The sequence below is a fragment of the Mirounga leonina genome, unplaced genomic scaffold (genome assembly GCF_011800145.1).
Source record: "Mirounga leonina isolate KUSES-001 unplaced genomic scaffold, KU_Mleo_1.0 Mir_53, whole genome shotgun sequence".
Classification (NCBI taxonomy): Eukaryota; Metazoa; Chordata; class Mammalia; order Carnivora; family Phocidae; genus Mirounga; species Mirounga leonina.
In genome coordinates this window covers 70682171-70707116 of record NW_023270807.1, presented here as the reverse complement: position 1 = coordinate 70707116, position 24946 = coordinate 70682171, and the positions used below count along the sequence as shown (strand labels likewise).

The window sequence follows — 24946 nt, the reverse complement described above, 5'->3', positions numbered from 1 at the left end:
TTCTTTCTTTCTTTCTTTCTTTCTTTCTTTCTTTCTTTCTTTCTTTCAGCACTGAATAATATTCCATTGTCTGGATATACCACTGTTTATCCAACTACTGAAGGATATCTTGGTTGCTTACAAGTTTTGACAGTTATGAACAAGGCTGCTATAAACGTTCATGTGCAGGTTTCTGTGTAGACATAAATTTTCAACCCCAAAGAGTGTGATTGCTGGGTTGTATGATAAGAGTATGTTTAGTTTTGTAAGATACCGCCAAGCTGTCTCCCAAAGTGGCTGTACCATGTGCGTTCCCACTCTCAGTGAATGAGAGTTCCTGCTGCTTCAGATCCTTGTCAGCATTTTACTGTTTCTAGTGTTCCAGATTTTGGCCACTCTAGTAACAAACTATAGAAATGATCCCTGAAAGTATAGTCTTCAGATTTTGGCCATTCTAATAGGTGTGTAAGTGGTATCTCATTACTTAAATTGTACTTCCCTGATGACATTTGATGAGAAGAATTCTTTTCATATGCTTATTTGCCATCTGTACATAATCTTTGGTGAGGTATCTGTTAAGATCTTGGCACCAATTTTTAATCGTTTGTTTTCTTATTTTTGAGTTTCAAGAGTTTTTTTTAAATACATTTTAGGTAGCCGTCCTTTAGCAGATGTATTTTGTGCAAATTTTTTCTCCCAATGTGTGGTTTATCTTCTCATTCTCTTCACAGTGTCTTCCACAGGGAAATTTTTAATTTTAATGAAGTTCAGCTTATCAATTGTTTTTTTTTTCATGAATCATGTATTTGGTATTACACCTTAAAAGTCATCACCATACCAAAGTCATATAGGTTTTTTTTCCCCATGTTATCTTTTTTTTTTTTTTTAAGATTTTATTTATTTATTCGACAGAGAGAGAGACAGCGAGAGCAGGAACACAAGCAGGGGGAGTGGGAGAGGGAGAAGCAGGCTTCCCGCAGAGCAGGGAGCCCAATGCGGGGCTCGATCCCAGGACACTGGGATCATGACCTGAGCTGAAGGCAGATGCTTAACGACTGAGCCACCCAGGCGCCCCTCCCCTGTGTTATCTTCTAGGTCTTTCCATGAACATGGAATATTTCTCCATTTATTTAGTTCTTCTTTGATTTCATTCATGAGGGTTTTGTAGTTTTCTTCATGTAGATCTTGTACATATTTTGTTAGATTTATACCTAGGTACTTCATTTTTTGGAGCACTAATGAAAGTAATAGTATCATAGTTAAGGTTTTAAGTTCACTATTTCTTTATTTTATAACTATTTATTGAGCACCTATTTAGATAGTACATGTGTAGTCATGACCAATACCTAATTCAATTTTTTTTTTTTATTCTCTCTTTCCCTTAAGAATAATTCTCCTAAGTCATGAATTTACCTCTGAGTATTGCTTTTAGGGATCTGGGAAAGTACCCAATGTTCTATTGCATTAAGGAAGTACCAGGCACTGCATGAGTTATTTACATTAATTATTCATCAGTCCTGCAGAACAACTCTATAAGGGAGGCACTCTTATCTTCAATTTGTAGACAAGGAAGCTGAGAAGTAGCAAGTCTAAGGGCTGGAGCAAATCCAGATATCTTAGTCAGCCCTTTCACTCTCTGTGCATTCTTCTGTTTGGCATGATTCTCCTAGAAATAAAAATACTCTGCTATTATATTCTTAATGTCCTCTTTAACCTGACTTTTCTTAGGAAAGCTTTAGTTTCCAGTTATTTTTAATTTTTGTTGTTTGTTTTAGCTTAACTCAGTAATTCCAGGTCTTAATTTCTGACCATCTCAAAAAGTAGTATGTAAATTCCTACTCTTACATTTATTGAATTTCTTAGTGGCCTACCATGATCTGTTTTTATTTGTGAGCCACACACCTTCCGTAAGAAGGTATCATCCAGATGTGTGTGGTACAGGGTTGGTTCTCCCTGCCTCATCGTAGTTTAGAGTATGAGATGATAATGAGCCAGCCACTCCACAGTACAGCCCCTCTCAAAGAATTTCTCTTAAGTGCCAAGGTGGGGAAGGACAGATGGAAGAGAGAATGATCCCTCAGGTGTCCCACAAAATGCTGTTTCTTTTGGTGTGGTAAGCCCAGCCACTCTGGGACTGCTGGCTTTCTCAGATGGTGCTGTCTGTGGATTCTCTTCATTCAGAATACCCATGTCATTCATTGTTGTTCAAGCGACGTGTGGCTGGAATGGCTCTGTGCCTTAGCTGACCATCTTCTTGTGACATAATGTTGCACCATTCTTGCCTTCAACACTTCTTATGAATATCATAATGATTTTCAATGTTCCTTCTCTGGGCTGGCTGGCTCCTCCCTTGAGCCCTGATCTTCTCTCTCAACAGCCCTTTTGGTCAGTGTTTGTAACAATCCTGCCCCTCTACTCCTGTACTTTAGCATTTAAAAAACCTTCAAAGTTCTAGTTCCATCCTCAAGTTTTCTCCTAATATCTTTAACCTTAATCTTTTTAATCATATTATTTTTTTTTCTACTTTAAGCCATTGAAAGTTTTTATAACTGAATCGATTGTAGACCTGTAATACTGGATTAAAAACCTCCCATTTTCCCTTCTAATTTTAAATAGTTCTTTCTTTATGTTATTCTGATTTATCCTATTTTTATATAGTAACATATCTTAAGGTGTAATTATGACTTCTCAATTATAATGACCTTTGTCTTTTCTATGTTAATATTTTTTTTCTAGATTAAAACAAATTAAATTGATAAATTTTTATCTAACATTTTACTGTTTTCATTTCTGTGTCTACCTTTGGTGCCTCAAATAATAGACAGTTAGATTTGTTCTTTTAAACCAGTCTTAAATTCTATGACTTGATGGGCCATTTTGGCTGCTTATAGTCATTATATAATATCCATTTGCTTATATAATATTTATTATTTAAGTATTATTATCTATCATCCTATCTGACATGTTAAAAATTATACCTCCTTGTCTGTTTTCTATCGAGGGTCTTTATTTGGGACTGTTTTTGTTTTTCACTTTGCTAGTATGATGGAAGGATATTCTTTCATCTTAAAGTGTAAGCATGTTTGAACACTGCTAGATGATTTAAATATGTTCTTTCTTTGGTCGCAATCACCATGTGAAGTAGTTAGTAATTACCTTCAACACATTTAACAGTTTGGATGGTCCATGGTTAACTCTTCAAGGCCTGATTCTATCTCTGTGGGAGCACATGATTCTGCATAATGCAAACAGCATGGCCAATGTTCAAAACTTTCTGCCATTTCTTAAGAACTCCTTACCATCTCTTTCCTACTCCATACCCTATTTCTTGCCCCATTTTGACACATTTTTCTCTGGTTTCTCCAGGTCCCAAGTCATGGCATCATCATTCACTTTTATGCTGCATTTCCTTCCTTCTGGCAAATCATTTGTGACAGTTACCTCTCTAATAACTCATCTTTTGGCTTCTCAAAACCTTTTCTTTCCTGATTACTCTTATGGGAAGAACAGCCAGCTCTCTCTAACTTGAATCTCAAAGAACTTAGCTTCTTGAAGGACACCTTATTCACATACCTGACATTTTTTCATCAATAAAAATAAATCTAATATCAGTCTGTCTGTTTATCTATCTGTCTTATCTTTCACATTCTTATAGTACCTGTTATTTGATCTACTTTGGCCCTTCTAATTGTTCCTATTATGCTTTGGCCATGGATGTAGGGACTACTTAAAAACAACAACAACAACAAATTTCTGGGCACTGTAACTCAAGAATTACTGTAGGCTCATTTCTTCTTCGGTCACTTAGAATTTCCTTATAATCAGTATGTCTTGCTTATCATCTCATTGAATTTGAACACTTTACCAGAAAACTAGGGCACAGGGATTGGTGCCCTGTGACTTTCTCTACCATCTTTCTAGAAGTGGATATTTATCTCCTCTCTGTTCCTTTTCTTTTTTTACTTTGCCAATATGTTATTTTTGCTTGCTATTCAAATTCCATTCCTTGAGGTTAGCAGGCACTCAGTTACAACTAATATTTGATTACTTTTAAATATGACACAATTGACATTTTGGCATCTGGTGCCATGGTAATTTGTAATTGCTACAACCATTAACGCCTGCAGCATAGATAAAATAGACCTAATTTCTTCTTTCTAGCTCTTTTATTTCTCAAACAGGAAAGCACACTGAAACATAATCAAGTGGGATAACTGAGTCGGCTCTGAGTTTTAGAAGAGTGAGCGATTTGTAGACATTAGTGCCTTTTTAAAAATTAAACTTTTAATTATGAGATAATGGTAGATTCATGTGCATTTTGATAGAAATAATACAGAAAGATTTGGTATGCCCTTTACCGCCTTTTGCCTAATGATAACATCTTTTAAAACTATAGTGCAATATCAAACCAAGATATTGATAGTCAAGATACAGGTAGTTCTATTAGCATGAGGATCTCCCTTTTTACTTTTTTTCCTTTTTACTCTTTTATAGTCAACCGCCACCCTGCTTCCCACCACCCCACCACCCCGACCCTCCCTTCAGTCCTGGTCCTGACCCCTGACAACTACTGATCTCCATTTCTTTAATTATTTTTCAAGAATGTTAATAAGTGGATTCAGACATTTTGAGATTGGCTTTTTTCCCCACTCAGTATAATTCCATGGCAATTCATTCAAGTTGTGTGTGTATCAGTATGTTCCTTTTTATTGCTACTGCTATGTATTTATTGCATGGAATAGTATTCCACAGTATGGAGTACACAATTTGTTTAACCATTTACCCATTGAAGGGCATCTGAGTGATTTCCATATTTTTGGCTATTACAAATAAAGCTTCTGTGAACTTTCTTATACACGCTTTTGTGCCAGTGTAAGTTTTCATTTCTCTGGGATGAATTTCCAAGAGTGCAATGGATTTGTTTTTCTCCTGTTGAGTCTTGAGAGTTCTTTATTTATTCTAGACACCAGTCCCATGTATGTGGTTTCCAGATACTTCACATATTTTCTCTCAGCCCGGAGATTGCTTTTTTATCCTCTTAATAGGATCTTTCACAGAGCACAAGTTTTTAATTTTGCCAATGTTCAATTTGTCATGTTTTCCTATGATGAATCATACTTTTGGTGAAAAGTTTAGATCTCTCTGCCTGGCTCTAGATCCTGAAGATTTGCTCTGTGTTTTTTATAACAGTGGGTTTTACTTAGAGAATTGCTTGCTGCACTCTTCTCAGCTGAAATCAGTAGTCTTGATTCCAAAGTTTAAAACTCTAAATGAATACATGGATGAATTAGCCATAGCATATATAGCTGGGATCTTTAAAAAGTATATTTGATGGCACCAGTGTTACAAAGAAACACAAAGTGCCGCTTCTGTACGTACTGTCATGAAAGAAGGCAGAGCATGGGAAGATAGGACTCCTGTTCTATGTGCCTTATAGAGTTATTGGCAGATTTCTAGAATGAGGGGAATCCAATAGAAATGTCAGGGAGGAAACTGAGGCCAGAGGTCAGGCAACATGTGAAACACACTCATTTACAGTGAATAAATGGTATACTTTGGAGTCAAGTATAAACAGAACTGTAGCCTGTTCTCCTAAGAGTGTTTACCATCCTGGATTATGGAACCAATGGTAGATGACTCATACTATTAACAGAGAATTATAACACACAAAGTTTGGTAATAGGTAAGGCCATTGTTGGGAAATAGTCAATGACTAAGAAAAATATAACCACATACCTTGGGTATTTGGGTCTTCTAATAAGTCTGGTTTTTTTAAAGGTCAAAATTATAAGGGTACGGTTTCAAGCTTTATTATTTCTAGAAAGGGTTTTCTTACTTAGAAAGTTTATGATCCATGTGTAAGTGCATGGTGACTTCACAATTAGTGGTAGGAGTTTCTTTTTAGAAGTGAAATTTAGGGGCACCTGGGTGGCTCAATTAAGTATCCGACTCTTGATTTTGGCTCAGGTCATGATCTCAGGGTTGTGAGACTGAGCCCCACATCAGGTTCCACATTGAGCATGGAGTCTCCTTGAGATTCTCTCTCTCCCTCTGCTCCTCCCCCTACCCCCCACTCACACTCTCTCTCAAATAAATAAATAAATAAATAAAATCTTTTAAAAGAACACTGAAATTTAAAATAACTTTTTACAGGGTGCCTCAGTGGCTCAGTCCGTTAAGCGTCTGCCTTCAGCTCAGGTCATGATCCCAGGGTCCTGGGATTGAGTCCCACATTGGGCTCCCTGCTCAGTGGGGAGTCTGCTTCTCCTTCTCCCCTTGCTTCTCCCCCCTGCTCATGCTCTCTCTCTCTCTGTCAAATAAATAAATAAAATATTAAAAAAAATAAAATAACTTTTTACAGTTAAATATAGTGCAGATTCTATACATAGATTTTAAGATGTTTATAGTCATTTTTCTCTAATAAAAGTTAAAATAAATACATTTTTGTTTATTTTCTGTCTTTGTATTTCCTTTCTCAAGAAACTAGCTAATCACAGGGCACCTGGGTGGGTCAAGCATCTGCCTTCTCCTTGGGTCATGATCCCAGGACCCTGGGATTGAGCCAGCCCTGCGTCGTCGGGCTTCCTGCTCAACAGGGAGTCTGCTTCTCCCTCTCCCTCTGTCCCTCCCCTCTGCTCGTGCTCTCTCTCTCTCTCTAATAAATAAAATCTTAAAAAAAAAGAGAAACTAGCTATTCAGAAACATAAATTTGCATAACATATTGAAGATTAGATATTTACTTTTTTATTCCAGCACTTGAGCCTTAGCTAGTCCTGTGAAAATTGTGTCAATCTATACCTTTTAAAAAAAAGACATTTGACATTTGACAGATGTTTCAGGGCCTCACTAATCCCAATTTCTCCTGTTCATGGAGCCTAAAACTTTTGTTGTCCTTGAAGTTAAAGTCCTCTCTCCAGAAGATCTTTTTTTAAAGAAGTAACTATCTTAACCAGGGAAGCAGATATTAATATCCTCAAGTGACTCACACTTCTACACCCACCCCTTAAGTGAGAATAGGATCCTAAGGAAGCAGAAGCCAGAACAGTTATACTCAAATGGGGCAGTCTAGTAAGGTGGGGAAGGAATGGGGGACATTTTCAGGCTCCCATGGCAGCACAGACGCAAACTTTATGAAAGGAAGATTTCTGAGGTCCAACCTTCCAATTGAATTGTTTTTGCAAATGCTAACCTAGTTATTTTCAAGTCTAACTAAGGAAATAGTGGGGTTATAAAAGCCACATAGTATAGTTGTTTTTTTTTTTTTTTTAAGGATTTTATTTATTTATTTATTTGAGAGAGAGAGAGAAACAGCATGAGAGGGGAGAGGGTCAGAGGGAGAAGCAGGCTCCCCGCTGAGCTGGGAGCCCGACGCGGTACTCCATCCCAGGACTCCGGGATCATGACCTGAGCCGAAGGCAGTCGCTTAACCGACTGAGCCACCCAGGCACCCCATAGTATAGTTTTTTAAAAATTAATTTTATGAAGTACAGTTTATATACAGTAAAATGCACAGATCTTAAGCTTACATTTTGATGAAGTTTGATAAATACATATACCCATATGAAGGACACAACAATTAAGATGTAGAACATTCTATCACCTCAGAAATTTCCCTCATAGTCCTTTTCCAGACACTCCCCCTTTCCCTGCCCCTGGACAATAGTTGTGCCTAATCTGGTACTTCATATAAATGCAATCTTACAACATTCACTTTTCTGTGTCTTGCTGCTTTTGCTCATCGTAATGGTTTTGGGATTCAGCCATGTTGTTGAGTGTATCATTAATTTGACCTTTAGTGCAGAGTACTAGTTTATTGTATAACTATACCACAATTTGCTTTTTCATCCTCTTGGTAGACATTTGGGCTGTTTCCCGTTTTTGCCCATTATGAGTAAAACTGCTCTCAACATTTTTGTGATAGTCTAGTTGTAGACATATGTTTTCATTTTTCTTAAGTAAATTCCCGAGAATGGCATTGCTGTGCCATAGGGTTAATGTGTGTTTAATTGTATGAAATATTGCCACATAGTTCTCCAAAGGGTTTGTACTATTTTACACTCTTGCAGCGACATATGAGAGAGGCTTCATAGCTTGCCAATGCTTGATAGTCTCAGTCTTTTTTATTTTAGCCATTCTCCTAGATATGATATAGCTCACTGTGATTTTATTTTATTTTTTAAATTTTATTTTATTTAAATCCAATTAATTAACATATAGTGTATTACTAGTTTCAGAGGTAGAATTCAGTGATTCATCAGTTGCATACAACACCCAGTGCTCATTACATCAGGTGCCCTCCTTAATGCCCGTCACCCAGTTACCCCATTCCCAACCCACCTCCCCTCCAGCAACCCTCAGTTTGTTCCCTATAGTTAAGAGTCTCTTATGGTTTCTCTCCCTCTCTGATTTCGTCTTATTTTATTTTAATTCGCATTTCCTTAATGAGTAATGATATTCAGCACATTTTCCTGTGCATACTGGCCAATCCTATGTTTCCTGTCCCAAGTCTTTTGCCCATTTTTAAAATCCAACATCTGGGCCTACTTGGAGTTACTTTCTATTGACTGCATTTTTTCCTGGGTATGGATATCACACTTCCCTATTTCTTTGCATTCTTCTGAGAATTACTGGTTTTCTGTTTTTGTAAATAGTTTAGTAGATAGTAGCCTGGCATCTAAGTGCAAACTTCGTTTCCTTTAAGATATATAACTGCTCGTATCTTTAATCTGTTTTTATTTTGCCTCTAAGCGTGACATTAGGTGAAGGTTTTTCATTGTTGCCCTTTTTCACATTGAGGAGGTTTTCTTCTATTGCAAATTTGCTAAGTGTTTTTGCTTTTAATCACGAATAGATTTGCATTTTTCAAAAGTATTCTGTCTATTGATTTGATTCTGTCGTTTTTATTTTTAGTCTATTAACATGGTCAGTTACATTGATTTTTAAATATAAATCAACTCCTTCCTGAGATAAACCCCATTTGGTTGTGATATATTTTTTATTTCATAGATTCTTGGATTTGATTTATTAGTATATTTTAAGGATTTTTGCATCTGTGTTCATGAGAGATATTTATCTGTGATTTTCTTGAAATGTCTTTGATTTTTGATATCAGGGTAATTCTGGTCTCATGAAATAAATTGGAATATATTCTTTTTTTTGAATTTTCTGAGAGAACTTGGATATAAGATTGATATTATTTCTTCCTTAAATTTTGGTAGCATTCACCTGTGAAGCACTAGAGACATGGAGTTTTCTTTGTGGGAAGGTTTTAAATTATGAATACAATTTCTTTTTTTTTTTTTTAAAGATTTTATTTATTTATTTGAGAGAGAGAGAAAGCATGAGGTGGGGAGGGTCAGAGGGAGAAGCAGACTCCTTGCTGAGCAAGGAGCCCGATGCGGGACTCGATCCCGGGACTCCAGGATCATGACCTGAGCCGAAGGCAGTCGCCCAACCAACTGAGCCACCCAGGCGCCCATGAATACAATTTCTTCAACAAATCTTCTTTATAGTTATTAAGACTTTCTGTTTCTCCTTGTGGTAGTTTGTATAAGATGTATTTTCAAGGGACATGTCTATTTCATCCAAGTTGTCAAAATTATTGGCATATAGTTGTTAACAACATTCCTTTATTGTTATTTTAACATCTGTGGGAATCTGTGATGGTCCCCTCTTTAATTGCAGATATTGATAATTTGTTTTTTATTTTTTTTCTTGAATAATGTTGCTAGAGGCTTATATCTCCTATTAATCTTTTCAAAAAAATCAATTTTTGTCCTTGTGGATTTTTTCTATTTTTTTCTTTTTTATTGAACTAATTTCCACTGTTGTTTTTATTGTTTCCTTTCTTCTATGTCTTTTAGGTTTAATCTGTTCTGTTTTTGTGTTCTTTTAAAGGGAATATCTGGTGTGGTTTTGAAAAAGCAATAGAAAGATTTGCATTAGTGTATACTTAAAAAATCTATGTTGAACAGATTTTGCAATCTTATTTTTGTAATTAAGGGATTTTTTTAAATTAAATGACTATTGTTGTAAATATTAATCTCAATTAATTACATATGAAGGGCATGAAGATTGAGGCACATAGAGAAATTGTGAGGTGGAAAATCCTTGTCAAGCCAAACTCCTAAAAATAGCACTTTAATGTGGAGGTAGAAGTATAGTTATATTTTTCAGGCAATTACACTGCATAGGTCTTTTTTTCATAGTCTCTGCCTTATTAGCTATTATACGTGAAATTTTGTCTGCACCATTGACATATTGATCACATACATGTCAATTATGGAACATTTCCTCACAATACATTTCTTTTAAAATATATTTCTTCAATTATCTGACATCAAAATGATGTATGGTATAGTTAGGTAGCTTATATTTTTTGACTTTTGTGTTTTCTTTTTATACTGGTCTACATGTGTGTTTTTCCAGTTGTAATGTCAACTTGTAAGCAAGCATATTGTCTTTTTTATTATTCCTATAGCTTATCGTAGACTTCAATAAATGTTTATTGTGGTGTTTTTCCTTTTAGATGCGATGTTTCTCGGCATTTGAAACATTTAAAAAACCATCCTTCTAGTTTCTAAAGAATGAGAATCTGATTTTAAAAATTAATTGAGCATAAAATATTTTAAAAAGTGAACATGAAACCATTTAGTAGTTCTTTTTTTCACTCCAATTTTCCAACTAAGATTTGGAAACCCTGTAAATGCAGATCAATTAAATATATAGTAAAAAATAAGATCAGAAAAATGTTCATAATTATTGAAGTTGGGTGTTGAAAAAGTGGGTCATTATACTATTATCTCTACTTTGGAATATGAATGGAAAGTTTAAAAATGTCTATTATGAATGCATGTATGGAAACTCAAGGAGATGGGAAAATTGTGTCTTGTCATTGAGATTTCCTAAGAAAATATTTCCAAACATGGATGGATCTTGGTTTCAATGGTCTACCACTAATGTGGTTTGGAGGGGAAGGTTCTCTTAAAGAAAATGAGTACACGGGTGCCTGGGTGGCTCAGATGGTTAAGCGTCTGCCTTTAGCTCAGGGCATGATCCCAGGGTCCTGGGATCAAGCCCCGCATTCTGCTCCCTGCTTGGCAGGGAGCCTGCTTCTCTCCCTCCCTCTGCTGCTCCCCCTGCTTGTGCTCTCTTGCTCGCTCTGTCAAATAAATAAATAAAATATTTAAAAAAGGAAAGAAAATGAGTACAGAACTATGTGAACAGAATTTGGTAAGAAAAGGCATATTTAGGGATGCCTGGGTGGCTCAGTTGGTTAAGCATCTGCCTCTGGCTCAGGTCATGATTCCAGGGTCCTGGGATCGAGTCCTGCATAGGGCTCCTTGCTCCGTGGGGAACCTGCTTCTCTCTCTGCCTGCCACTCCCCCTGCTTGTGCTCTCTCTTTCTTACTCTCTCTCTCTTTCTGACAAATAAATAAATAAAATCTTTTTTTTAAAAAAGGGAATATTTAGAACAGAAGAAATCACTACAAATTAAAGAAGCTGACAAATAATAAACATAACTATAGTAAAATATTAATGAACTGCCTTCTATGTAATTTTTCCTCCATATTTTTGACTCATTTTCTTTGACTCTTGATATGACAGTGATTTTGTAATACCATTTTCCATAGAAAGAATAAATGATAATTTGATCTTACTTTTGAAATGTTTGATCACATTTTTTGTTGATAGTTTAGAAAAACTACTTTAAGCTTCATAATTCATTATTTGTAATATCTAAATTTTGGGATTGCTTTGCTTATTTAAATATTTATTTTAATCTTATTTTGTGCTTTTTATTTTCAAATTTTGATTCTTGTGTAACCAAGCCTACCTCTAAATAACAAATGGGAAGTAGTGTTTAACTTCATAAAAGTATATTTTGTTATTCTATGGGAATATTTCTAGGAACAAATATGGTGCTAACTACCTATTGAAAGTGATCCATCCTTTGTGTTGTACATATTTTTTCAGGCAAAATGTTAAAGTGAATAAAGGGTAAGTCTCATGGTTTCCTTTTTTTCTGGAAAATCAGTGAAGTTGAAGAGAAATTTAAAAATGAGAAATGAAAATATATGACTTGTCACACTAGCACAAACTCTGTTCAGCATTCCATCTGAGAGATATTATAAAAGAGAGCTTATTGACTCACAATGAAAAGGGGTGTACCCTCCAAATCCTTTTTTTTTTTTATTATGGTCACATTGTGGGGTAGTTTTCTATGAATTTAGGTGAAACTATTTTGATACCTATTTATAATGTTTTCAACCTGGTGTTCCTCTTTCTGCCATGGTTTCTATATATTTCTGACTCGCTCTGTAGAGTAGAATTATGATGTGAGGACAACTCCATATGTCCCACTGTGCACATTCGGCACAGTTGTGGAGAGGTCACATGTAACTGCCTTGCACATTTGCCAACACACCTACACTGCTTATGCTCTTCTCTCAGCTCTAGTTCTTAACTCCATAAAGTGGAGCTAGTGAAGCACCCGCTCTGAGGCTCCCAAGATTTGCCATGAGAATGAGCGCCATAATGTCGATGATGGCACTGGGAATTATAAAGTGGAATCCAAATGTTAGTCTTACTGTGATTGTTATTACAGTCACCTTCCTTTGAGGACTGTGATCATTTGCTTGACTATGAGGATATTCATGACTGATAAAATCTGACTTCTTTCACCCTCTGTTCCAAATCTTCAGATGATCCTCTCCATATTCTTGTCCTATTTTTTTAAAGTTATTTGGTCAGCTTTAATGTTTAACAGCAAGACTCACATCCCCAAGCAATCATTTGTTCATTCATTCATGTATTCATTCAAAGATATTTGTTGAGAGCATATTTAATATCCAGTGCTGTGCTAGACTCTGAGAATTGCAGTAATGAACAAAAAGATAGGGTTTTGCTCTTGGAGCTTATAAGTATAGTTGGGAAGTAGGAATTAATCAAATAATACCAAAAAGAGGAATCCAAGGAAAGGGGTATGAAGGAAAGGAACAGGGGAGGGGGGTGTGTTCTGTCTCATCTGCTCTGCAGATAATCCAAAGGTTGAGGAGTTAAGGGAAGGGAAGTTCTGGTATGTAATGAATGAGTCTGTCATCACTCAGTCTTAAGATTACCTGCTTCTCAGGCTGACTGGGGGCGGGGGGTCCCAATTCCAAGGCTTTAGGGTGTTCCTGTCCTGTGCTCTCATTCCAACAGCAGTCTTTTCAAATCTCTAAGATTTCAAAAATCTTTTCTCTGGGTCACAACTTGACTGACCAGTCAGAATTTACTATACTCTGTGTGTTTCACTGAGTTCTTTCTTTAATTAATCCCAGACAAAGAAGGTAGCATTTTCGTACCTGGATAATTTTTTGTATCACCAAAATTATGGAACAAACCTTACTTAATTGCAATTTGCTAATTAGTAAGGTGGCCATCCAGGCAGGACATACTTCAGTTTCTCTGAACACAAACTTGCACACAAATAGTTCACATGCTACTTACAAATAATATTTACTTTGTGTATCATTAGAATTTGTCCTCTTTTTTTAAAAAAAGATTTTATGTATTTATTTGAGAGAAAGACAGAGAGCAAGGGCTGGGGGAGGGGCAGAGGGAGAAGCAGACTCTCCGCTGGTGGGGCCCCATCCCAGGACCCCAGGATCGTGAGCTGAGCTGAAAGCAGACATTCAAGCAGCTGAGCCATCCAGGTGCCCCTGAGTTTATCCTCTTCTGAAGACATTTTGAGAGAGCAAATATTTTAACCTAGTTCAAGAAATTCATAATTTTAATAAAACTACATTCTTTAAAACATAAATATAACTGAAAAAAAAATCCCCCCAATTCTGCCCCTTCACCCTTATCCTCAGATGTGGACTAGTTTTTGACAGCAAGAGTATGCGTAATTCTTCTTCTGCTACCTTCTGCTGTGGAGAATGGTGTGAGAGGTGTTCTGCCTAAGGATTTATCCTGCTAAAGAAAATTCTATTTTCAAAGCTCTGGTTGTTTGTGCTGTTGAGAATCAAGACCTGGAGTGGATGGGCCTTTATGGAGCAGAACAAATGAATGTCTGTTGGAGTATACAGAAGGCCCAGAATGCTCCTTTGGAGTGGGGGTGGGATTAAGAACTAAATTGCTTTGCATATAAAATCAGGGGTATTTTGTTGTAAAAGCCTGGTCCAGAGGAGAGGGGAAGGGGCCTTAGCAACCTGGCAGGGGGCTCTGGACCTGAGGGAAAAGAGTATTTTGGGAAATTCCCTCTTCAGGACACTTGGTATTAAATTTCCAGGAACAGAGAATTCTGATGTATTTGAACTTGTTACTCTAGATTGTACTTGGCTGTCCACAAATTTTACACAAAGTTTGGGCTGAATTCATTATCTTTTGGTTGGGATGAAAATAAGAGAGTGGGGTCTGGTGTGGGGCAGAGTGGACCAGTGGAGGGCGCCTGGGTGGCTCAGTTGGTTAAGCGACTGCCTTCGGCTCAGGTCATCATCCTGGAGTCCCGGGATCGAGTCCCACATCAGGCTCCCTGCTCAGCAGGGAGTCTGCTTCTCCCTCTGACCCTCCTCCCTCTCATGCTCTCTGTCTCTCATTCTCTCTCTCACAAATAAATAAAATTAAATTAAATTAAAAAAAGAAAAGAAAAGAAGAGAGTGGGGTCTGGTGTGGGGCAGAGTGGACCAGAGACAGAGAGAACCAGGGTTTGGGGTGAGTGATCGCAGACATGAGAGAAAGTCTTTCCCTTCAAAGAATAGCTGTGCTTTTCAAAACTCAGCCCCAGGTTCCCAGCCTCAGAATTCTCTGGGGCACTTGGGAACCTGCAGCATCTGGAGCCCCACCTCCAAGCTGGGAGCACCTGTATACACTCTTCTTGGGCTTTCTTAGCAAAATGGAGTTTGAGAACTGAGGCCCTAGAGGAGGTTAAGAAGTGTGGCGGTGTGGGTGGGGAGGGACGGTTTTCCTTCTCTCACACAGCCTTTCCCCATAGCCGTTCCCAGGAGTGAGGCTGTAAGATACTTGTGCAACTGCCCTAGAATTAGAGAATTCTAAGCAAAAACAAGCAGAGAACGAATTTTCAGGTTTCAGAAAAATCCACCAGTGTGCTGGCAGAACCTTCCTTTTGTTTCCTGACAAATAGCTTGTTGGCACTGAAAACAAAAGGTGTATTTTCTGGCACTGTTTCTGGCTTTCCTTTTGACAAGAATAAGCTGCTTTGTGGATAGGTGCAGCTTCTACCATTTCAGGAGTCCAGTGGGGGGCATTTACATAGGTTATAAATACTTCAGTTATTAATACTGGTGTGATTATTGATAATTATTAATGATAGCGATGTTGAGTTGGTAGCTGGGTGCACAGGATCAAATTACTAAAAAGAAAGGAAAAGAAAGAGACTATGTGTGTCCATTCTGACCTTTGTGGACTCTGTCTCACTTCTTGTCTGCCTTGGGACACCTGCTTCATTTAAACCCCTAAAAAGTCAGTGATACTAGTGCACGTCTGTGATGGTAGCTGTGGGTACACACCTACACACATACACACACACCCGCATACATCCACATCCACATCCACAACCGCATCCACATCCACAACCGCATCCTCATCCGCATCCTCATCCGCATCCTCATCGGCATCTGCATCCACAACCGCAGCCGCATCCACAACCGCAGCCGCATCCGCACCTGCATCCGCATCCACAACCGCATTCGCATCCACAACCGCATTCGCATCCACAACCGCATCCACAACCGCAGCCGCAGCCGCATCCACAACCGCATCCGCATCCACAACCGCCGCCGCAGCCGCAGCCGCAGCCGCATCCACATCCACAACCGCATCCGCATCCGCATCCACATCCACAACCGCATCCTCAACCGCATCCACAGCCACATCCACAACCACATCCACATCTACATCCGCATTCACATCCGCATCCGCATCCTCATCCGCAGCCACAACCGCAGCCACATCTGCATATATGCCTGTGTCTCTGTGCCATGTGTAGGTTAAGAGAATAGAGATTTTGTTTTTCATTATGTATTTGCCAAATGTGAAAGACAGTTTCACTTAAACATTTTGATTTTTATATGGATTTAAGAGATATCTATAAAGAAATCCTACCTCAGCTATTCCTTTATAATCAGAATATTATTTCTATTCTATGTATAGTTATTTTTTATAAAAGGGTACTCTTCCTGTTAAACAGATTGCTCATTTTTCTTTGGCTAAAGAGCCATAGTCCCAAGGAGACCCTTGGAGGATACCTATAGCTTCTGGTGTTTTGCATTTCCATAAATATCAGTGATCGTCAATGAAGTTGATGGATATCATTTATGTCTTACCTAGACAAAATGCTAATTGATATTGGCCAGGCTGCAGTTGAGAAATCTGGATATTGTCTCCATCCTAGAGTGGATTACAGTCCTCACTCATCTACTCCTTCCAAAGACTCTATCCAATTTTTCTCCACAGCTGAATTCATTTTGATTACTTTGACTTCAGGAACACACAGGCAAACCCTGTTTGGGTTTGGATGGAATTCCATCTGCCACATATCTCAGCCTACTGAGAAGCCTCTCTCCTTACGTTGCTTCATTTTTTTTTCTCTTTTGCACTTATCGCCTTCGAACACACTGTGTAATTATTCATTTATTTTATTTATTGTCTATCTTTCCCCATTATATGGGAGTCCATAAAGGCAGGTCTTTCTGTTTGTTCCATTCACTGCACTATTTCTACCAACTGGAACTGAGCCTGACACATAGTAAGCGCTCAATAAATAATTGTTAAATGGAGAATGAATGAGTGAAGGAATTTTATGGTGGTAGGCTGTGGTTATAGCTTTGTTACCTGCTCTTGCATGAACCTGGAAAAAAAACCACTTAGTCTTATTGAAGGAGATATGTAGTTTCTGTCCCAGACATCGTTGAGAATTTAATGAAACACTGGACTCTCTCCCCAGAGAATGCATGTACTCATTAAAACACATGTACAATAAGTTTCAGAGGTTTACACATGGACCCTCATAAAAATTTCTTTCTAGTTCTAAAATTCTGATCACCTCTCCTGTGTCCCTCCCATAGAATAATTCTTCTTTGCTCTTGCCTTCCATATTTTCATCTATTAAACTTGTTCATTAAATGATTTTTAGAAAAAACAAGTCAAAATTTCCCGTCATTTTTGCAGGTGTGCCCAGAACTCAAAATTCTTTACTTTGTTAAATCTTAATTGGAATATCTTATCATCCTCCTAATGTACCTTTTGAATATTTGCCAAAGATCTACTTCAACCGTGGAGTTAGTAGTTTCTACATGGGAGTACCTATAAACATCGAAGAACTGGTTTTGTTTCTTCTTCATTTAATCGACCCTCTCCCCACCCCCCATTGCCCACCAAACCAGGCTGCTCACAGACATGCTGCTGGTTCTTCACCTGTGACATGCCCTTGTCCTTCATTTCTTTGGGTTTCTCATCTCCTCCAAATCCTTATTCCAAGTGTCTTTTCTCTAAGATGCCTTCCCTTTTTAAAAAAATTTTATTATGTTATGTTAATCACCATACATTACATCATTAGTTTTTGATGTACTGTTCCATGATTCATTGTTTGCGTATAACCCCCAGTGCTCCATGCAGAACGTGCCCTCTTAAATACCCATCACCAGGCTGACCCACCCCCCACCCCCCTCCCCTCTAGAACCCTCAGTTTGCTTCTCAGAGTCCATCGTCTCTCATGGTTCGTCTCCTCCTCTGATTTCCCCCCTTCATCTCTCCCTTCCTACTACCTTCTCTCTCTCTCTTTTTTTTTAAACATATAATGTATTATTTGTTTCAGAGGTACAGGTCTGTGATTCAACAGTCTTACACAACTCACAGCGCTCACCATAGCACATACCCTCCCCAATGTCTATCACCCAGCCACCCCATCCCTCCCACCACCCACCAGCAACCCTCAGTTTGTTTCCTGAGATTAAGAATTCTTCATATCAGTGAGATCATATGATACATGTCTTTCTCTGATTGACTTATTTCACTTAGCATAATACCCTCTAGTTCCATCCATGTCATTGCAAATGGCAAGATTTCATTTTTTTTGATGGCTGCTTATAAGATGCCTTCCCTTATTGACACACTGTTGGTTTGTTTATTTCTTGGATTGCAGTTCCCTTAGCAATTAAATGCTCCTTTTGTTTTTGTCATTTCTTTTTTATTTATTACTCAGTTAAAATGATCTCTTACTCCCTTGATAATCTAAAATTCTCAAAGGAAAAGAAATATACCCTTCTTTTGCTCTTATGCTTCTTCATCTGTTTTCCATATAGTTAGTATGAAATGAATGTTACTGATAATTTTAGCACACAGAAAACTGTATCAATATGACCACGTACAGTAATAAGAAGGTAAAAATACCTTCAAGTTGTATACTTTCTGATTTGGGATAAAGGATTTAATGAAAGTAAATGATAACATGGAGTGTAATGTTATTAACCCATGTAGAAGAGGGTACATGCATGGACTACTAGCTCACTAGACTCAACATGTGGTCTTGTTCCTTCTGTGAACATTCCCAAAGAACAAGTTATTTTGTAGATCTTTATTTTTTTAAATAAACTCTGTGCCCAGTGTGGGGCTTGAACTCACTACTCCGAGATCAAGAGTTGCATGCTGTATTGACTGAGCAAGCCAGGTGCCCCATATTTTGTAGATCTTTCAAGAAGAATACTCAGTGCTTTAAATAAAGTGGGATGAGATAATATCATTCATGACTCTGGGAATTAAGATTCTTTAAAATTAAGTGAATTAAAAAGTTCCTTTCATTTTTCCTTCTTGGAAGTGAGAAAGGAAATGATTCATGAGAGGAAATAACTATTGTGGGTTTTTTGTGTGTGGGTTTTTTTTTTTTTTTGATAGGAAACTAAGTGGGGCTGTCACTTCTGAAATTAGAGCTCCCTACAACTATTAAAAAGTCATACTAGTACCCAAAAACTTATTCAAATAAAGAATTGGAGTGAACATTTGTGGTATTTTGTGAAGTAAGGCATTTTCCTAGACATCATAAAATCAGTTGCATTTACTTTCTTTGGATGTGACAAAGATGGAAATTCCTTAATGATTAATGCATTCAACTCTAATCCATATTTCTCTCGTTTCTATGACAAACATTATCACAAATGTACAAAAACAAAGCAGACAGGCTAGATGATTGGAAATGCCACTATATATTCACATATTTTGTTTATTTATTAATTTATTTTAAGTAAGCTCCACGCCCAGTGTAGGGCTTGAACTGACCCTGAAACCAAGAGTTGCATGCTCCACCGACTGAGCCAGCAGGCACCCTTGTTTTTTATTTTAAAAGAGAAATCAATATTAGTTTCCATTTCCTTTTATACAAGTAGGAGATGGTTTTGAGACCAAAGCAGTGCCTTGAGATTGAATCCCTATCTGAACTTTATTATGCCCTTCAACTTTTCGTGAGGAATTGCTTTTGATTATTAGACACTGGCAGGTGGGTTCAGGTTATAGTCATATCCTTACAAACATATAGCACTACACCTTCCCCAGGGCTGAAAGTACCAGTTAGTTCATCTTACTTCCTTTCTAAAGAAGTTCCCTCAAAATTCCCTTCTTATGATGATTGAAAAGGTAAACAACAAAAAAGCTTTATCAAATGAACCAACCAAGGAGCTTCCTGGTTTCCTTGTGACTGCAAGTCAAACATTGATGGTGATACGTCACTTTATCACACATTTTTTTTACATGTGGGCAGCCCTGATACGCTTGTGTGTGGGAGGACAGGAAAATCAGCTTCATTTTTGATCTTTACATTCATAGGCAAATGTTTTCTTTGGGAGAAGAGAGTTGTCAGATTGGAATCTGTGGTCTGTGGCCAATTAACATCTGAATCTGTGTTGCAACTGGCCCAGGACAGATAAGGCTTCTCCCTTAAGCGTTTACCACTCAAAGTATGTTGGCAAGCGCAGATAAATGATTACATGAAAACACAGGTTTTATCTAGTTCAACATACAGTATAAACCGGAAGACATATAAATGCCCACATTGAAGTACAGTGTATTGTTTCATCAACAGGTATTTAACTGTTCCAAAAGGTATATGGGGTGTTAGCCGTTAGGCTTTGTACCGGGGAGGTCTGTAGCCTCAAGTGAACATGGAATAATAATAATAATAATAATAATAATAATAATAATAATAATAAAGCAGCTCTAACTTTTGTATGCTACATGCGAAACCGAAGGGTGGTCACTGAAGACTGGGAATTCTGGGGAAGCGGCTTTAAGTGATGCCAATGCAAATAGCCATAAGAGAATGAGTTTAGCTAGAGCCAAAGAGTTGATGGTGGGGAAGACGTTGTTCAGGAAGTGGCCCGTGTCCAGATGGTAGAGGGCCTGAAATTCCAGGTCAATAAGGATTTTATTCCATAAACAAAGGAAACCCTTAAAACTTATTATGTGTATGCCTTGGTGAGATGTATCAGGTCATATGACCAAATGATTAATCTAGTGGCGGTGGCGTAAGCAAGGCAGGGGAGTCTAAGGTAATGCGTGTAACACCGTAACAGCAGTCCCTGGCTCCTTGTACGTGATCAATAAGCAGAAGCTGTTAATATTAAAGGGAACAGAAAGGAAAATATTGCCATGATCTAAGCGGTGATGGTAAAGCACACAAAGGTTGTGATGAGGGAAATGAAAAGGAGGGAATGAATAATAAAATACATACGAGCATTATTTGCTTTTTCTTTGTCCTTATCATGCTATGTGAGTGGGAAAAGAATGTCAGGCAGGGGTTCACTTTCTGTGAGCTAAAGGGGCTGCTGAGCCTCAGGAGACTTAGTAGAGGAGAGAGACGTGCTTACCTGGACAGGAACGTGCTTACCTGGACAGGAAGGGGACTTCACAGGGGCTGTCCTGGCAATATTGCTGAGACGCAGATAGATGCAGGGGAATCATACGGAACTGCCATAGCTCAAGGGACTATGAGTTCACACCTTACATTTAGATATGATAAATGACTAAACGTGGATGATGAGCGTACCCTGCAAACTATAGGTGTTTTGCAAATGTTTGTGTCTCTGATGTCTCCCAAGCCACGCTGGTGAGGATGATGGGAGGTTTTATCCACTGTGACATGTGTCTGTGAAGACTATGAGGAAGAAATGAGGAAATATTAATGGACGTACCACATCTTTATTTTTTTTAATCTTATTTATTTTTTTAATTAAGTAGGCTCCACACCCGATGTGGGGCTTGAACTTGGTACGCTGAGATCAAGAATTCTATGCTCTACCAATTGAATCAGCCAGGTGCCCCTGGAGGTACCATGTCTATTTACATATTGATTTCCCTAAATTTTGATTGATATCTATATTATTTAAATGTTGATATTCAGTAATAACACATAAATTCTGTGTTTGTTTTTTTTTTAAGACTGATTTTGTCTTTTTTGTCAAACAAAGTACTTCAGTTATCACAGTACAACCTTTTGAATTAGTAAAATGGCCTACTGCCACCTGGTGGCAGCATGTCCTAGTCAAGAATGGGCAGGCAGGACCAAAAAATCACTGGGGAGGAACTTTCCAATACAAAAACATCTAGAGAAGTGAGATCACGTTCACATATTTATTCACGTTTTTTCATGACCTCACACCTAACATGTCTAAAACCAAATATATAATTTCTCCCTTAAATTAGTTTTCTGAAAATAGGTGCTATTTATTGAGCATGAATGCAGCCGGGCATCCAGCACTTGATATACATCATTTTTTTTTACTCTCAAAACAAAAACCTACCAGGCAGTTATTATTATTATTATTATTATTATTATTATTATTATTTTCGCTAACAAATGATGAAATCTGGGCATAGAGAGGTTAATTTTCCCAGTGAGGTGCTGTAGCTCTTAATCATTGTGGTACCCTGTCTTTAATGCATTGCCGGGTATATTGTTCTTCAGTCATCCAGATTTGAAACTCTGGGGTCATTTTTCCTCTTCTGTTTGTTTCCCTTCTCATGCATCAGCACCTGTCCTGTACTCTTTTGAGATTTTTCTTGTATCTATCAATTCTAACTGCCAAAGTTTCTACTTCAGCTCTCTTATAGCATGCAGATTTTTATAGCATATTTCTGATTGGCTTCCTTAGATTTTTTCTGTTTAAGTAGATTGCAAAGTAATATAAAACTACATCTTACTGTAAATATCCACATTATGGAGAAGAATGCAGAGTAAAAAGTGAATTTTTTTTTTTTTTTTTGCCATCGGTTTTGTTCTCTCTCACTAATCTCCAGAGAAGTAAGCACATATAAGTTTTGGTTTGTTGGTTTTTAAAATAGAAATAAAACTAATATTTTGATTCCTCTGCAGTTCACTCTTTTTCGTTCAGGAGTATGTCTTGCAGATCTTTCTGGGTCTGTGCTACAGAATTTACACACAGTAGACACTGGATAAATGTTTGCAAAATAAACCTTAGACTTCAATCACATACTCCTTTCATCCAAAACAGACATTATGCTTTTTGCTCCATTTTCATCTATTTGCAGCATTTCCTTCTCCTAGGTTATAATGGGTCTTCTCTCCTTTTTGGTTATTCTTAATCAAGATCTCTTTCATGGCAAGTATGGTGTAGCAATAAAGATTAGTTTCATTAAAGATCAATAAAATGTGTGTGTAGTGTCATTTTATTGGATAATTTTCACATGTAAACACCAAACTAACAATATTCTCAGCTGTCTCATAAAAAATTTTATTATTTTTTTTGCTATTCCTATAATTCAGTAGTTCTCAAATTTTACTGGGCATCAGAGGCACCTGGAGACTTATTGAAACCCAGATTTTTGGGCACCACCCCACAGTCTCTGATTCAGTAGGTATGGGGGATACCTGCACATTTCCTTTTCTAACAAGTTTGCACGTGATGCCAATGCTCCTGGTCCAGGAACCACACTTCAAGGGTCCCTAACCTATAAGACTCTCCTGGGATCTGTCCTGGGTTATCCTGATCACTTCTCAGCACTCACTGTTTACTGCACACAAGAATTAGAGCAGAAAGAGAGCATTAAAAGTGGCTGTGGTGAGCACGCTGGGATGTGCGTGACCCTCTGGAATGGGGCCAACGGGGGCTCTAGCAGGCAGAACGGAGAAGAATGACAGTTCTCACAGGCTCAGACCACAAGTTACTGCACAATTTTCCCATGTGCAGAGGGTGGAAAGAACTATCTTTCTCCGATTAGTCTCCACAGCAGCACGTGCCCTCATGATTCAGCACATGCTCTAACATAGAGTGGTTGCGTCATTGTTGAGTATGAAAGATGGCGTTATAATGCCACTACACCCAGAAAACAATTTTTTATTTATAGTCGCTTCCTGGTGGTAGTCAGCCAAGTAAAATTCCAGGTATTAAGTGAGCTGATGCATCCAGTCAAATATTTATATCCATTTCATTGTTACTGTGGAGTCAATACTGGTGTGATTTGCCTTGTAAAGTGAGTATACAAAACTATTATACAAGAATCCAAAATTGGTGAGAAAAAAAGGATTTAAGGGGCGTCTGGGTGGCTCAGTTGTTAAGCGTCTGCCTTCAGCTCAGGTCATGATCCCAGGGTCCTGGGACCGAGCCCCGCATCGGGCTCCCTACTCTGTGGGAAGCCTGCTTCTCCCTCTCCCATTACTCCTGCTTGTGTTCCCTCTCTCACTGTCTCTCACTCTCTGTCAAATAAATAAATAAAATCTTTAAAAAAAGAAAGGATTAAAAAAATTTACCACAGAGTTCCTCTCTACAAATGTTATAAAATTACTATATCTTTGATTTACAAAAATGCTTGCTTATACATATATTGGGCAGAGAAAATACATCACAGATTTGATTATACAAAATACAAATGTAATGTATGTATATAAAACATATAATAGAATTTATTCTTAAGAATGATGAGATATATGAAATATAATCATACTTCCAAGAATTTAATCTGCTAGATAAATTGTAATTCTTGTAAAGGTTTAAATATTTATATTTTGAGCAAACATTTGAATGCTGATGCATAATCAATGCACTCAGAATCAAGGAAATGCATGGGGTTGATCAGTATATTTGATCCATGTTGCTAATGTGCTTGAAATATTTGTGCAAAGAAATTTTGCCATTTCTGGAAATGGAGTAAAAAAATGTTATTAGCTATTAACTATTAACTTTCATTAAGCATGCAACTGTCCATAAAAATATATAGTGTTTTTTATATGTTCACTTAAACTTTACATAAAGGACATTATAGTAGTATGTATCATTCTTCAGCTCCTTTTTGTCCCTCAACAATTTGTTTTAACTGCTGTATATTATTCTTTTATCTACAACTAAGTTTACCTATTCCCCTACAATGGACATTTAGATTGTTTCCAATTTTTCAGTGCTAGAATTCTTCAGTGATTGTTCTTGTGATTTATTTCCTTGAGCACTTATGGTATATAATCTAGAAGTGAAATTGAATGGTATATAAATGGTATGCAGCCTTATTAGATATTGCCAAATTGTTCTTTGAAGTAGTTGTACCACATGATATTGCCTGTAGTATTGTATGAAGGTTTTTGTTTCACATTTTTCCCAATACCCGACTGTGAAAGTTTTAAATTTTGTCTAGCCTGAGAAGTGTGAAATTTCATTGTTTTAATATTTATTGGTATAGATAATAATACTGGTACAGATACTGTGCTTATTTTCTTATTTTTATTAGTTAATGGATTTTCCTTTTCTATGAACTGTACAATTATATACTATGCCAATTTTTCTACTGTGTTGTCTCTTTTTTAAAAATTCTTTTTAGGGGCGCCTGGGTGCCTCAGTGAGTTAAGCGTCTGCCTCCGGCTCAGGGCGTGATCCCGGGGTCTTGGGATCGAGTCCCACATTGGGCCCCCTGTTCACTGGGGAGTCTGCTTCTCCCTCTCCCTCTGCCCCTGTCTGTGCTCTCTCTCTGT

General features: G+C 37.6%; 1 protein-coding gene and 1 pseudogene across 1 annotated transcript in view; one reads left to right on the top strand and one right to left on the bottom strand.

Moving 5' to 3' along the window:
• FRK (fyn related Src family tyrosine kinase) overlaps positions 1-24946 on the top strand; it is a 98930-nt gene that overhangs the window by 27212 nt on the left and 46772 nt on the right. The window lies entirely within an intron of this gene.
• On the bottom strand, positions 325-418 carry LOC118001737 (annotated as a pseudogene).